Below are 17,500 nucleotides of genomic sequence, written 5' to 3'. Positions count from 1 at the left end.
CTCTCCCCTGAATCCCTTTTGATTGTCGGGGCTCTCATTATCACATCTAGCAATGTTATGAGTGAGGCTGGAACGGCGCTTGCAAATGTTCCATTAAAAGTGTTTTTCACCCGCAGAATTTCTCTTCATACAATCATTTCTGCTTTTGCTAAGCAAAGCAGAGTCTCTATTTTTGGATTTCACATGACGTCACGGCCATCATGTTGGTGTCCCAAATCATGAAATGGCGGCCATGTTGGTGTCCCGATCCAATCCTCCGGGAATTGAAAGCTATTATTATGCTAACGTGTTCTTTTGTTTTCGTTGAAAAACATGGCTGTTGATCACGTGAGTGAGACCCAAGAATTCTTAGCCTCAAGCAAGACATCGCCGATTTCGTGGCTGAGGACCAAAAGAACCTCTCTTCCTTGAGTATGTGTCGTAAGATCAGGGAAGGCCGTCAGCACACAGGTCTTCAGTCTTGTAGCATTGATCTTATCAGGATGCTCTCCCCCAAGTTCGCTAAGCTTTGAAGAATAGCACTTTACAAGATCTGAAAGCTTTAACACAGTTGGCTCCTCAACTTCAAGACTCTCATCAATAAAGGCAACAAGTTCTGAAAATGCAAGTTCTATAGGCTTATATGATGAAGCATTTTCAGAGTTGAGCGAGAACTTCAGTTTCCTAGCTTGATTGTACAGGCCAACCATGCCCCCTGACGCCAGCTTGCCAATCAGCCTGTTATCATTTACAAGAGATACATATTCTCTCACTCTTCAACCTCAAGAGTGGAAGCAGAATGAAGATTTGCTGGGATGTCACTTGATTCACAAAAGAAGCAGTGACTGCTGAAAGAGCTGCCTGGAAGACTAGAATGCCTGGCCTTGATGGGGCTGCAAGTGTTTTCTGTTTCAAGGTCACTGTTTTCCTCTTCGGTCTCTCAATCATGTTTCCTTTTCTTAGCACGCTCTAGATTTGCATTACTAAAACTATTTCTACCTACACGTCTTGTACCATAAGGCCTTTCTCTCTTTAAGGCTGTGTTCTATTCCCTGACCCTGATTTAGCTCTTCACCATTTAAATGTCCAGGAACCGAATCTTTGCGTTTTCCATGTTTTGCATGACTTGTTCTGTACGACAACTGTTATTACTTAAAAAGATACTTCAAAAGCATTCACTTGTTTAAATTGGTCTATTATTTGAACTTATTATCTTCAGTGGGAAAGGTGTCTTACTTGTAGTCACTGTAAGTACAACACCATGGCAGCTGCCATCTTGGAAACCGGTAGAAGCACGAGAACTAGTCCCCAGTTCTTTTTTGTATTTAAATTGAATGAGGCCGTAAAGAGAAAAAAATAAGTGAGAAACATCCATATCAAAAATGCACTAAACCCAACACAAAAATGGAAAATATACTGCAAAGGTTGGTCAAGACAACGTGAACATAGGCGTTGTTACAATATGTCGGCTGGCCAACACCAGCCTTCTTCAGGTTTATTGAATGGATAAATGCTTGTTACAAGATCTTTATATTTACCGGAAATGACATAAAAAGGCTACGTGATGTGTAAAATTAATAAAAACGGGAATGCATAAAAAAGAGGAAAGAGAATAACACATGATAACAAGATAAAAGAAACAAAGGAAAATTAAAAGGTAGCTAAACTAAATTACATTTCATCTCTTCTGTTAAGGCCTTCAGGCTCCTGTGTTCTTTCTCTGTGTATGAGGAATGCCTCACGAGCCTTTCTGATGGAGTCACGGCTAGTGTGCAGTCGTTCGAGCGGTATGAGGATCATGTGATCCTCCGCGTGACCACTGGTCAGGAAGTGTCGTGAAACCGCAGTGGGGGTATAACTACAAACCGGGTTTATAATAGGTCGCCTATGTTCATTAAAGCAGTCTTTAAGACGACGTTTGGTCTCTCCGATGTACTGAAGATTACATTTAGTGCACTGAATCATATAAATTACATTAGGGGTTTCACAAGTAATATGTGATTTGATTTTAAAGGTTTGTCCAGTACTATAAAAAGTATATTGATTACGGCCATTCTCAATAAAAGGACAGGCGGTACAACTAGTTTCATTGCACCGAAACGAGTCGGATGGAGACCCAGATTGGTCGGTGTTCGTAGGTTCCGGTAATTTAGCTCTAACTAGAATATCATCAATGTTTTTACAACGCCGGTAGGCTACTACAGGGAGATTAGTAAAAACATTTTTACAGCGACCAGATGAATAAAGCACGTTAGAGTGTTTGTGAATTATACAGAATATGTTAGGTAAAGCGGGGTTATAGGTAATGACGAACGGAACAGTATCTCTCTGTTGTTTAGGTTTGGGTTTAAGAGCGTCGTTCCGGGAAATGTCAGAAGCCATAGTATCTGGGTTTTAAGGAAATTAAGTTCGTTACCTCGATTGACGAGGTAGTCCATAAGTTCCTTACAGCGTTTCTTGTAAGTGTCATTGTCGGAGCATATGCGTCGAAGGCGAAGTGCAAGGCTATATGGAATGGAACGTTTAGTGTGGGTGGGGTGGCACAAGGAGATAAGTAAATATTGATGTTTGTCAGTGGGTTTAGTGTAAAGGTCGGTTTCTATGAGACCATCCTTGAGTGAGACCATCACATCAAGGAATGGAATATTTGTGAGGGAATGCGAACAAGTGAATTTAATGGTGGGATGAAGTTGAGATAATCGACAAATACTTTCAGTTTATCTGAACCTTCAGTCCAAATAACGAAAATATCGTCCAGAAATCTGAGCCATGTATGAGGTAGATACAGTGCGTTAGTGAGCCCGTCATGTTCCAACACAAAAGTTCATTGCATGTTTCGTAAAATATCATTTTGATAATATTTAGCAAGAGCAATACTCAAACGCATGTTATGTTTGGAGATGGAACCCGGACAGTACGGATTTAAGGAAACGCGGAAAAAGCATGGCTTAAAATAATAAATCAATGCTGTAAATTAATTGTGGTGATAATTATAGCGTCACGCCCCTGTCTTTGACATTCCACCCCAGGCATTCCAAGCTTAAGTCGCAAACTTTGAAAGGTCACATGATCACATCTTAATTATTTTCTAGCACAGATAATATGTTGCGTATGTTATTAATATACCAGTTCCGTGTTAATTTTGTTACTTGGATGTTCATTTGAAAGCAATTTGATCCTCAGTCTCGTTTTCATGTTGGCAATTTTAGGACATGCGCAGATCTGGAGTCCAGGGCTTAACTAAGGTTGGATCCATATCAGAAATTGTTTGTTACGTGGCTAGTAGTAATAATGCAAAGTTTCATGCTTTTATCACAAAAGTGAACAATTCAGCTATTTTTTGGACCATAACAGCTGTACTATTGCTGTCTACCGGATAAAAAACTGTGATACCAATTACCAAAAGATGGAGATACATGTAATCGTTTAAGATTGTTGGACAAAAGATTGTGTTTCACGGAGTCAAATGCCTTGGGAAAGTCCATGGTAAAGAGACGCACAACTTTACAGTTATTATCATCTAAGTATCTGGTGCTGAATAGTCAGCAGCGCAGATGTGCAGTTCCCACACTCTCTGTGATGCTCCATAATGCGTCTGACATGTGTGTTGTATACAGCCCTTTCAAGAGCTGTAGCGATCACCGGTGTTGCACTGATTCCACAGAAATCACCGTTCTCCTTAGGTACATCAGCCTTAGGTAATGGATTGATGTTTGCTCTTTTCCAAGATTCAGGCCAGGAATGAGTTGACAGGGAAAGATTCCATTCCCCGTGTTCTTTTAAAAGCCAAATAGGAATTTTGTCTGGCCCGGTTGCCGTTTTCTTCAGATTAGACAGAGTGTTCTAAACAAGTCCCACAGGGATTGTCGGAGCCTTGATATCTGGATCTATGTGGACATCAACTGGTCGAAGGTAGTTATTGTCGCTGCATAGATTGCCAAAGTACTCGTCAGTGACTCACTATCTAAGGTAATAAGGGCTGCGTTCCTTCACTGTGATACCAGGTCAACACCTTTCCACCATTGCTTCCAGCTGATCACACCCAGATTATACTGCTTTCTGTTCTCACTGATCACTTCCGAAATCCTCTTATTCAACTCTTTCAACTGAGCTTCATCGGACACCCTCGATTTCGACCTCAGAATGGCTTTAACAAGAGGGGTCATCCAAGCAGGGTCACATGATGACATAGTGACCACCCTTACTGGCATACACCTATCCAAGTGACCCCGTATAGTTGTCTCCAGTTTGTTTACCGTCTTGTTTCAGTCTAGGTTTCAAGTACCTCTCGCCAGTTCTCCTCTACCAAAGCCATGTAAAAATCCTGTTTCCTATGTAGGTGTCTGTCCCGGATGTGAACTTTACAACGCACAGAGTGAAGTTTAGATCCTGCAGGCAAAACCACACCTCGATGATCCGATTTTTCACACATGAAAAGGGTAGCAATTTGCAAACAAATTCGGGCCGGTTCGTTAAACAGTTATCTAAGTGTGAATCGGGAAATCAACCAGTACATTCCAGCCAGACAATTGTTGTAATTCATCCATGTCCATCTCACTGAGATCTCCACCTAGAACAATGACGGTTTGTGGGTGGGCGTCAAGTACATTATCTGTGTAATCAATAAGATAATTCATTAGATCATTCTCTGCATAACTGTGCTTAGGCAGGTGATAAATTCCACACACAAGAAATCTATGCCCCATAGGAAGACAGAGAGTTATGCAAATTACTTCATAAAGCCTTGAGAGATCAACATCGACAACAGATAAGTTTTTCTTGACCTAAACAGCCATGCCGCCCTTGTTCCTCGTATCAAGTCCTGACCAGTTCCTATCGCTCCTATAGATATTAAAATCCGCAATATTCAACACAGCATTGGGCTGCTCTAGCTTTAAATGGGTCTCAGTAACAATGCACACATCAATATCATGGTTTTTCAAATCTGTCTCCAGCGCAACTGACACCCGCACCTTGTTCTTCGTTTTTTCTGCATATATTAATGAACATACATTTCGGCACCGCAAACTCAGACTTGTTAGGAGGTTGGCATGGTTTCTAACGAGAAATCGAAGTGAGATATCTTGTTAGCCATAACTCTCGAAGAAGTTTAGCAGGGCGACGACTCCTTGCTATCTCTATCGGTTGTTTTCTTTCCAACCTACACATCCTAGAGCAAAATTTGTTGCTTCCTCTAATGTCCCTCCGTTTCCCTGGTCCTCTGTACTTGAGTATTCCGAGCTCTTTTAGACCTCCAAGCACTGAAACCAAAGGTTTGCCAGCAGATATACGCAACCTTAAAATATCACAACGGTCCAACATGAGTGTATTCTTTCTTTGGTGGACACCAGTCTTGGGCAATCTTTCGTAAGCACATTATGTTCGGTAAAACTCCAGCAAACTATATATCACCGAAAAGGAAATAATATGAAGAATCCAAATATGTGAACATTTTTGTTTATTATGGCTTTCTTTAGCGCGCACGAAGCTTCAAACTCAAAACCATACATGTTCACTTAGCTGAATTACCCACCTTCGCATTATCACGCACATTAAAACAAACTGTACTATATCAATCAGCACTTTATAGGCTACCAAAGTGTGTCGGGTGTTTAGGATCTTCCTATTGGTTTCAAAGAAAATAAACTTTGAAGTTCACCAATAGAAAATTTTCCATTTCGTGACACACAGAGATGTGTCAAAGTAAAAATATTTCGAATTTTTTAAAAGCCTGACACCATTTCGTGCACCAATATCTGACGATCATTTAGCCCAAATTTCGTAAAAATCCGACAAATCTACATATTAACCTCGCCCACTGCCTTAAGAACTGCGGAAAGGTACTAAGACAGACGTTAAACGAAAGCTACAAAACAAACATGACAACTCAGAGGCACCCAATAACATCACGTGACCTGCATGTTGCGAGAATTTTTTTAAAATCCTCAAACCAAGCGGGATCGTATTTTGAGGTTGTAAAATGAGTTGGTAGAGTTGTGATTTGTCACGCAATCCACCAGTTAATCGGCTAACTTTAATCAGATGGAGCAAATACGCAGATAACAGCTAAAAATGGCACTTGGAACGCGATAATCGGTGGGTACAGTCGATATTTAACAAACATTAATATAAATCTCATTGTTTTTATCATGTAGTTTCAATAAAAACAGCCATTTCTCTAGGTGCCGCAGTCTGCAGTTCCACAAATTAGTGTTACTCATATAGCAGTCATGTTTTCAGGTTTGAGGAATCCATCCACGTCAGTTTATTTTCTCTGGCCAATTTTTCTTTAAATTTTCATTTTCGGATGGAAGCTTCAGTTACTTTTTTTTATATGTGTTCTCAAGTCTAGACATGGGTCTAATTCATCCCCCTCGAAAGCAGCCGCGGTCTTGTGGCAACCTTGCCCCAGGGTCTCTCTTCCAAAGAAGGGTAGGAGAGAGGCCCTGGGGACCAGGATGGTCTTGTGGTTCGATGGGTAGTTAGCCTACCACCTATTGAACCACAAGACCGTTTACTATAGTCCATCTTACATTTGATTTTGTTGGAGCAGAGAGGTCATACAACATTGCATGAGAAAGTGATCGGGGAACAAAGAACTTGGTAAGGTCGAACACGTTTGTTCACTATTGCTACGTCATATCCAAGATGGCGCTCTCCAAGATGGCGCCTAAAACTAGGGAATCCAGAATCCGGAAGAAGAAATGCGGAATAAGAAATCAAGAATCCAATATAAGAACTTGAACCAAAGTCATGTGGTTTACACTAATTTGTAAAACAATACCAAACGAAATGATACAGAAACAATCCTAAACATTCATTAAAGCTAACATTTGGCCTAATTAGGCCTAAACAAACCTTTTACCAATGCTACAATAGCAGTTGGCCTAAAAACGTTTGTTTAGGCCTACGGTTAGCTTTAATGAATGTTTAGGATTCTTTCTGTATTTCGCTTCGTTTAGTTTTGTTTTCCTAAATGAGTTTAAGCCTTTGGTTGAAGTTTGCATATGGTATTCTGGAATTTTTTTCCAGATTTCTTAATCCGCATTCCAGATTCTGGTTTTACCCTAACCCTCAATTTGGCTAACCCTAGGCCTAAGTAGGGCTTTTTGGCCTAGAGTTAACCAAATTGGAGTTTTTGAGTTACTTTTAAAAACGTAAAACAATGACATGCTACGAGTGACCTGTGGAATGTGACCTGTGTTTTAGACCCGCCAGTTTAACAGGGAACTGGACAAATCCGCAGAAAATTATTTTGGAATTCCTGAGGAATAGCTTTAGTAATTTAGAGAAACTTTTTCTAGACAGTACTTTCCCTTTAACTGTGAACTTTGGTGAGCTTAACAGTGAAGATCGAGTTTGTGGTTTAGTTCACAATATGCAAGCAAAACAACTTCCAATTTAAGAGAGAAATTCCAACTTTACCTGAGTAATTTTCACTTCCTTTTTAGCATAGTTTGCTTTAAGTTGAACTATTGAAAAAAAAATGACAAAGGAAATAAGAAAATAGAGAACAATTGTCATTGTTACAATGTAACTATTAGCTACTATCTGTAACTAAATTGAATAAAACAAAAAAAGTCCTAACTGAAAAGAAACAAGTAAAAATGGATACAATGAATCAATACCAGTAAACTGTATAGAGCACTACTCTCCTTCAATACTGCAATAATAGCGGAGCTCCATACTTAAGAAAATATGGTAACCCATCGATGCGAGAAAATTTGGTTTTGGTCACCGTACGACCGTACCCCCTCCAATGTATGCCAATGTGGCCAGTATCACATAACCATATCACGGGTTCAAGTTAAGAGCTCATCAACGAGGCAATACTTCCGCTGACACTCTAGCTAGTTTACAGCATACATCTTTGACATTGGACATAATGTTCTGGTCAATTGACACCTGTCAAAACAAGGTATCCGCTGACCAGTATCACGTGATTATATTGTGGGCTCAAATTGAACCTTATCGAGGTCAACTCTTCTTTTAAGATGACTGCTGACCAGGGAAGGCTCAACCCAGGTCAGACACTCACACCTGAGCATCAACAAGGCTTAATTTTTTGCACTCTTTCTGTGGCTCGACGCAGCTACACGGCCATGCTCCGCCAACTAAAGCTCTTGACACCTTTCGTGTTCAGGTGGAAAATGGTTTGGAATTTTTTTTTCTCTGCATTTCGCTGGTTTCAATCCAGGTTTGACATAATATAGCTGTGGTCAGGACACACTGGTGGCTACGTAGTTATTCAAGTCAAGCATTGGAGGGATATAAACTTAAAGCTGAGTGTTTATTTTTAATTTGTTTAGTGCTGCAATTTGCTCTGAAATGCAATTTTTGGCATGTCTCATCTTAAGATTTTTCGTTTCGAATCTAATTAGTTTTCAAGATGCCTGGACAGCCTATGACAGAAGAACAGAAACGAAGGAAGAGAAAAAGAGAACAAGAACAACAAAACGTTTAGTACACCAGTAATAGCTCAAACTTGGTGGAAGACGTTACTCCACAAATTCTTTTCTTGGACACTAAACCCTTTGTTATTTCTACGAATGAGTTATTTCAAGTGGATGCATATTTTTAAAAAGTGGTTTAGTCGACTTTTCCTTTGTTCAGGAAAGAAACTCGAATTTTTATTCTCAATGGGAATTAATAACAATCATCTGTACTCTCTTTGGACAGAAATAATTGATTTGTTTGCTGCTTTGTTTGGCTTTAAAATGCGAGCAAACAAGAGGTTTTTTTACTCCGTTTGCCTAACTGTTTTTCGATGTGCCTCGACAGTGACAAGAAAATTTTGCCCTTTGTTATAAACACGTAATAGCAATGAGTTTTTGTAAAAGTAAGGAGAAATATCACCAGCTTGTGTTTTCATAAGTTTGTTTAGAACATGTACAGTACAGGTACATGTAATTTGTTGCAGATCTTGTTTGAAGATTGTCCTTTCTTTCCGATTCTGGTTCTAAGCCAAGATGGCGTGTTTCAATGAAATACATCAAAATGTAAATGATCTCGTTTTCTGATATAAAGTGGAATAAAGTACATCAATAAAACTCCTTTTTTGACCTTGAACCAACAAAAACGATCTGTTGCATTAAGAGCTATAGTACGTCTGTGATTTATAATTTTAGCATGATTCCTATTCACTGGCTTTTGACAGTCGACTCTGAAATGGCTTCTTCCTTTTCCGTTCGCTTGCTGACGATTTGCTTGTTTTCTTTTAAAATTCTTGCAATTCAATAAAAATAAATTGCCTAACTGGTGAATTTGACAGTAAATTTCGCTGGAAAAACCGATATAGCAATCATCCCTTCGTTATTCATGCAATATTGGTTTTCGGGAGAAATTTACTGTGGAATTCACTAGTTCGACAGCGAAGAAAATGACATTATTAAGCAATATCTGGAAAAACCAAAACACGGACAATTCCAAAGCCGTTTATTCTACAGCCAGTAAGAATAAACAACCCAGGAGCTCCGCTTTTAGGCTTGGCTAAATCTACATAATTATTATTGAAATTAAAAGCATTCTGATCAAAAATTAATGTATAGATTTAGCCAAGCCTAAAAGCGGAGCTCCGTGGTTATTTAATCTTACTGCCTGTAGGGTTAGTGGAAATAGAAGGTTTTGAATTGTCGTGTTTTGATGTTTCAGGTTGCTGCTTTAATAATCAAATCATTTTCTTTGCTTTCTTCTAAAGAACAATTCATTGCCTAACTAGTGAATTCCATGGTAAATTTTATGCTGTAAATCAATATCACATGAATCACAAAGCGACGAGTACGATATTGGTTTTCGTGTGAAATTTACTTTGGAATTCACCAGTTTGGCAATGAATTTTTCTTGAACTGCATGAGTTTTAAAAGAAAAGAAGCACACCTTCGTCAATAGCCAGCGAATAGAAATCACGCTAAAATTAGAAGCCATAAAAAAAACTTTGTCAGTTCAAGGTCAAAGAAGAGTTTTAAGGTGCTGTTACAATTTGTCTCGCAATGTTTTGGCGTCATTATGGCGGCAAAAGTTGCACGGAACATTTCACAGTGTGACATACAGTACCCCGCAACAGCCAAAATCATCGCGAGACAAGTTGCACGAAAAGTAGAACTTAATTCTACTTTCGGCAACAGCTCTTGCAACTTGTCTCGCAACGATTTTGGCCGTTGCAGGGTATGTTCCACGGTGAAATGTTTCATGCAACTTGTCCCGCCACATTGTCGCCAAAACATTGCGAGACAAGTTGCACGAAACATTTCACAGTGTAACAGTGCTTTTACTGGTGTACTTTATTCCACTTTATCTCTGAAAACGAGATCATTCACATTTTGATGTATTTCATTGAAACACGCCAGCTTGGCTTGGAACAAGGATCAGCAAAACACGGCAATGCAACCAAGAAAGGACGAACTTCAAACAAGATCCGCTCCAACAGTTAAATAACGTTTAGGTGCTTTAAACAAACTTCTGAAAACACAAGGTAGTGAGATTTCCCCCTATTTTACAAGAACTCATTGCAATTACGTGTTTATAACATAAGGGCAAACTTTTCTTGTCACTGTCGAGGCACACAAAAACAAGTTGGGCAAACGGATTAAAAAGCACTTGTTCGCTCGCATTTTAGAGCCAAACAAACAAACAAATCAACTTTTACTTTATGTCCAAAAGGGAACAGATAATTGTTATTTAATTCCAGTTGACAAAAAAAAATCGATTTTCATTCCTGAACAAAGGAAGAACCAATTAATCCACCTTTTAAAAATACGCATCCACTTTAAATAACGCATCCGTAAAAATAAGAAACGGTTTAGTGCCCAAGGAAAGAATTTGCGGAGTAGCTTCTTTTCTTCCACTAAGTATGAACTATTACTGGTATTCTATTTTGTCATTGTCATTCTCTTTCGCTTTCCTTTCGTTTCTGTTCTAGACATAGATCCTCCCGGAATCATTTCACCTTATCAGAGCTTCTAAAGATCCCAGTTGTTCAAATGATGGATAGCGCTATCCGCGGGATAAATCACTATCCACTGGATAACTCAATTGGTTTTGCTAGTGTTTATCCGCTGGATAGTGATTTATCCGCTGGATAGCGCTATCCATTGTTTAAACAACTGGGGCCTGGTGATTACCCTCTGTTTGACACTTTTGACTCCCCTTTGAAAAATCCTGGCTACATCCCTGTAACCAAGGTGGCATGCTTTCTTCTAGTCCACTTCTCGTATGCACTTAAGATGTGATAACCAGATGTCATTGTAAACTACATGTATGACACCTCTTTCTTTCTGAAAAAATATATAGGGTGATATAAGAAAGGACTATTAAGGACGTTTGTGCCAAAATCTTCCTACGGTGAGATTTTCTTCATTTCTCGACTAAAATTAGGTTATCAACTACTTACTCCAAAAATGAAAAACAAATGAGGGTCACCGACTTTGTTTCGGAGAAAATGGCAGTGGAAAAATGCCTTAATTTCGATAAATCAGTCATAATAACGAAACGTAGCCTCATCTGCTCATCCATCGAAAATCATAACAATAAACTGTTAGAGTGAAGGTTCCCATGCATAAGTTTTTAGGAGTGGGATTTTTAAATAATTGCATGCCACTAGGGATGTCATAAACAGTAGAGTTCATCCTCGACAAGGCACGAGAAATGAAAACTTTAAAAAATAGAGATCACCGATGATCTAAACGAGTAAAATCGATGTGATGTTGCAAAGCTCTTGAAAAATTTCGTTTGTCACGTTTAATTTAATTGCTAGCTGTTTCCTTGCAGGTCTGCACTGTTCAAGCAGACGAGGACGAAAATACACTTCTGCTCTTTTTTCACTTAAGTAAAGGAAAAGAACTTCAAAAAATACAGTCCCATTAAATTTACGCAACAGTTGGTCCTCGAGTTTTCCACCCTCCTGCTCACTTCTGTTTAAAATTTCATGATGATTTGGAAATTATAACTGTGCCATTCTTTTGCCGGCCTGGAATTTTTTCCCCGGCATTTTTGTTGCCATGTTACTTTCACTAATGCTTGAAAAATATTTATGAAAGTCAAGTAGACAAGTGCACGACTCATAAAACAACGCAAATATCAGTCACGAAGTAGACTACTTGACTTTCATAAATATTTTTTAATCAATCTTGACTGATCACGATCTTCTCTGATCCAGTGGTGTGCAAGACTTATCGTCCATGGTTTTGGCAAAGGTTTTAAAACCTCAACCTCACTAATGCGACATATTACAGTCGTATTACCCGCGGAGTAACATTGCGCACAAACAAATAGCACGAACGTAAGAGAGCATGAAGAGAAAATATCATTAGAAAGCATGAAAACAAGGAATTTCTGTTAATTGGAAAAAGGCAGTGACCTAGCAAAATGTATTTAATGAATGCATTAATCTGGTCCTACGTGGAATTTGGGGTCGTTACTTAACAATAAGTTAAACTGCTACTATCATAATGACAAAATTTACATTTTCCCCATCGAAGCCATTTTAAGACATAAACATGCAGTCTGGTGCCTCATTTGCATGAGCCTGCAAACAATAAATATGTTTGGTCGAGTTTGTGGCCTTGTTGAATGTTTTTCTAGCTTAAGATTACCAAAAATATTGAAATCAGGTTGAAGGGGATTGGAAAAGAGTGAGTTGCCATGGAAACCAATTTCTTTACAGCCGTGTTGCCTGTAGAACTATCAACCTACCAAGTTTCAATTGTTTCTGCTGTAAATTGACAAAGATAACTCTATTTATATACTTGATGTTCTATGGGGTTGAGTAGATGATGTCTCTTAATTGCCTATTTTACACATTTTTTAAAATTAAATATCTGCGGAACCTATGCAGATATTTCCAAATGATAAACAGTGTTTTTAATCTTTTCTGGAATTCTACAATGTATGTGGTAAACCTTAAAATTCAAGGATAAAAATTTGATCATACAGCTGTATAAGTTGCACTTTTTAAACTATGGCTACTCATGTAACTAATGCTATGACCTTGTTATTTAAGATTGATGTAAGCAAATAAACATAGATACAAATGACCACTAACAGTTTTATGCCATCACGGCTTCCAGACCGAGCACAGTGCGCATATCCTTACAAATACTTCCACTGATTATTACAACTAAGACATGTAATGATGAAATGGTATATTAAACGAATCATATACCATATTTTCAGGCTTCTCCACGCAATTGTGAAATAACTGCGAAGATCATAGCTTCTCTTGATAAGACATGTAATGTAGCCTTTTACCATTTGCAAATAAAAAAATACTCGTCGAGGGTATCTCTACTGACAATTATACGTGCTTTAATTATAACTAGTCACCTAGACTATTGTAACGCTCTTTTGTATGCACTTCCTAAGCTCCAACCTGTGCACAAAGGTGCAGCTAGGTTAATAATGGACACTGGAAAATACCCGCAGATAACACCATCTCTGCATGATCTTCATTGGTTGCCGGTTTCCTTGTGCATGCATTTTAAGATTTTACTCAACTTTTAACGTGTGTGATACATGGATTACCTCCATCTAATCGTAATGATATAGTTAATGTAAGGCAAAAGTCATTATATCATCTTAGGTCAAACGATAGTTTACTATTGTGGTGTCCCAAAGGAAAAAATGCTTTCCACACTCAGTGCAAGATCTCTTTATGCAGAGGCTCCTAAATTATTGAACAGCCTGCCTGTTAACTTACATGTACATTGTAATGGTGACCCTGTGCTATTGTACTTAGGTCACGTGACTAGCAAAATCACGCACTTGAGATCGTGTTGTTGAAATAAACCTCATAAGGGCTTGATTGAAGTGATTTATCAGTTTCTCTTCACGGTTTGGAGCTAAGAACGTTACATGGTGTCAGAAGTAAACTTCTGAGCAAGAAGTACAGCAAGATTTCGCTCACGTTTAGTTTAATTTGGATTGATTTTGATAAGAAATAGCGACGAAACCCTCACCAAATATGGACGCCAGCACAAATGACACAACTTCGCCAATAACAAGCAGCAGCACAGCACCGACTTCAAATTCCACACAGCAAGTCTTCACCTCTAATGTTCCGTTACCGCCAAGGCTGGAACTTCGAGGAAACCTGGCAAGAAATTGGAAAAACTGGCTGCAAACGTGGAAAGCGTACGAGACAATAACAGGCTTGCACCTAAAACCGCAAGATTACCGTGTCGCCACCTTTATCACCTGTATTGGGTCTGAGGCTATAGAGATCCATGGTGGGTTACCCTTTGCGTCCGAAGCAGAGCAAGGTAGCATTGACAAAGTTTTAGAGCTGTTGAACAGTTATTGCGTAGGTAAAACTAACACTATTTACGAGCGCTACAAGTTTAATAACAGCTCACAAGAGCCTGGCGAGACAATCGACGCCTACGCAACTGTAGTCCGCACATTGGCAGACACGTGTTCGTTCGGTACTTTAAAAGAAGAAATGATCAGAGACAGGCTAGTATGTGGAATTTCTGATAATGCCCTTCGTAAAAAGCTACTTCAAGAATCGCAGCTACATGTAACACTGGAGAAATGCATGGATTATTGCCGAGCAGCCGAAGCAGCAAATAGCCAGCTAAAAGAGATATCAAGCCATGGCTCAGACACCATAAATTATCTGAATAAATCAAAGAAAGGACAGACTCAGTCGAAGCCACAGTTTCGAGCACAGCCAAACCTCGGAAGAAACGCTGGCTTGCCAGGAAATAAGCAAATGATCATGAGAGATTGCAAATATTGTGGATGGAGACATGAGCGTAAGAAAGAAGATTGTCCTGCATTCGGAAAGACCTGCAATACATGTGGGGGGAAAGACCACTTTAGCAATGTCTGCATGCAAAAAATACAGCCTGGTAACAAAGCCCCTTCCCGCAGCAACCGGCAGCAGAGCAAGCTGAGAGTGCATGAGGTACACGGAGATGCACCAACTTCATCCGAGGATGAACTTTGGGCTCTCTCATTTGCCGGAGAAGTTTATAGTGTTTCTCACAGCAAGAAGCGAATCAGTGCAGTCATGGAAATTGGAAAGAAGACAGTGGAGATGCAGATAGACACTGGAGCATCTTGTAATGTCCTGCCCCGCAGTTGCCTCCCAGACAACACAGAAATTCAGACTACAAAAAGAGAACTTATCACTTACTCTAAGTCTAAATTGAGAGTGTTAGGAACAGTAAGCGTCCACATCCGAAACCCATGCAACAATACAGAGTATGTAGCAGAGTTTGTCGTAGTTGAGGATGGTTTCGCACCTCTACTGGGAGCTGAGACAGCACAGAAAATGAACCTCCTAGTAGTCCAACACCAGAACATCCTGCAGCCTGACCACCAAACACCTGAGATTATCGAAGACAGCATCAATAGTCTGACCGAAGAGCAAGTCCTAGCAGAGTATGCTGACCTGCCTAAAGGCCTTGGCAAGATTGAGGGAAAACTACACTTAGAAGTTGATGAGACAGTCCCGCCAGTAGTAATGCCACCCCGTCGTGTTCCAGTGGCAGTAAAAGGCAAACTAAGAGAAGAAGTTGACCGCCTTGAAGGCTTGGGTGTACTTGAGAAAGAGGACAAGCCGACACCATGGGTATCGAGCATGGTTGCAACGCAAAAGCCTAGCGGGAAGGTTAGAGTGTGCATTCACCCACAGCGCCTAAACCAAGCACTGAAGCGGAGACATTATCCCTTGCCAGTTATTGATGACATCCTGCCAGAGTTGTCTAAGGCGAGAGTGTTCACCAAAGCTGACCTTAAGGATGGGTTCCTCCAGATTCAATTGGATGACGCTTCGAGTAAGCTGACAATTTTCCAGACAGCATGGGGAAGGTACCAATGGCTATGTATGCCGTATGGGATAAGCCCAGCCCCGGAATGTTTCCAGCAGAAGCTTGACCAATGCCTTGAGGGTCTCAAGGGGGTGTACAAAATCGCAGATGACCTCCTTATTATCGGTCAAGGTGACACTGACGAAGAGGCTGACCAGGATCACGACCTGAACTTGAAGAACCTCTTGGACAGGTGCAGGACAAAGGGTATCAAGCTGAATAAGGACAAGTTTCAATTCAAATGCAGCGAAGTGTCGTTCATTGGCCATGTCATGACAAAGGACGCACTGAAACCTGATCCCCGAAAAATTGAAGCAATTGTCAAAATGGAGCGCCCAGGTGTTGTGCCAGCCGTGCAGAGATTCATTGGGCTAGTGAAATACCTGTCAAAGTTCCTGCAAGACCTTTCGGAAATGTGTGAACCACTACGTCGCTTGACACATTAAGATGCCGAGTGGATTTGGGGCCATGAACAGGAAGATGCCTTTGAGAGAATTAAGGAAGCTGTTGTCAAAGCACCAGTGCTGAAGTATTTCAGTGAGAGCGACCCAACCGAATGCCAAGGAGATGCATCCCAGGGTGGACTTGGATTCGTGGTGATGCAGTACGGGCAACCAGTCACATTTGCTAGTAGAGCGCTCACTCCAGCTGAAAGAAGATACTCGCAGATCTAGAAAGAATTGTTGGCACACGTTTTCAGTATGGAACATAACCACAACTATGTCTACGGCCGCAAAGTCATTTTATGGACTGACCACATACCATTGGTCTCAATCTCGAAGAAACCTTTAGTATCAGCGCCTAAGAGATTACAGCGCTTGCTACTCCGTCTGCAGCAGTATGACTACGAGATCCGCTACAAGCCCGGCAAAGATATGCTGCTAGCGGACACTCTTTCTAGAGCTTACCTCACAAAGTACGAGCGGTCACCAACCGAAGTAGAAGTGGAACACATCCATGCCACACACTTTCTTCCAGTACCAGAACACCAACTCAAAGAATTGCAAAAGGAGACAGCCTGTGATCAAACCCTTCAAACGCTCAAGAAAGCGATTGTGGACGGCTTCCCTGATACAAAGCAGGAACTCCCAGCAGCCATCCATCCGTACTTCCAACTCTGTGACGAGCTTTCAGTACATGATGGCATCATATTCAAGGGACTGCGATGCGTCATACCTGAGACATTAAGGCCAAGGATCAAGGCGAAGTTGCATGAGTCGCATATCGGCGTGCAAGGTTGCTTAAGAAGAGCGCGAGAAACACTGTACTGGCCTGGCATGAATGCAGAAATCACTGACTTCATCCAGAAATGTGACACCTGCATGGCTTATCAGAGCAATCAACCCAAAGAACCACTGATCTGCCGTGAAGTTCCTTTTAGACCATGGGAGAAAATAGGAACTGATATTTTTACAGTTGATGACAAGAGTTACCTGTGCACGGTAGACTACTATTCAGGTTATTTTGAGGTGGACCAACTGTATAGCAAGACAGGAACTGTTATCATTAACAAGTTGAAGAAGCACTTTGCAGCGCATAGGATCCCAAACCAGTTGCACAGTGATAATGGACCACCGTACAATTCTGCAGAATTCAGCAATTTTGTTAAATCGTCTGGAACTGAACACATAACCAGCTCACCCAGATACCCACAGAGCAATGGAAGGGTGGAAAATGCTGTGAAAACTGCCAGTATTCTGATCAAGAAAGCC

The 17,500-nt window shown here is 40.3% G+C and overlaps 1 pseudogene; it reads right to left on the bottom strand.

Moving 5' to 3' along the window:
• LOC137999444 (bifunctional polynucleotide phosphatase/kinase-like) overlaps positions 1 to 17,500 on the bottom strand; it is a 244,082-nt pseudogene that overhangs the window by 195,384 nt on the left and 31,198 nt on the right.

The sequence above is a fragment of the Montipora foliosa genome, chromosome 1 (genome assembly GCF_036669935.1).
Source record: "Montipora foliosa isolate CH-2021 chromosome 1, ASM3666993v2, whole genome shotgun sequence".
In the NCBI taxonomy this organism is placed as follows: domain Eukaryota; kingdom Metazoa; phylum Cnidaria; class Anthozoa; order Scleractinia; family Acroporidae; genus Montipora; species Montipora foliosa.
This window is presented reverse-complemented; position numbering and strand designations above follow the sequence as displayed.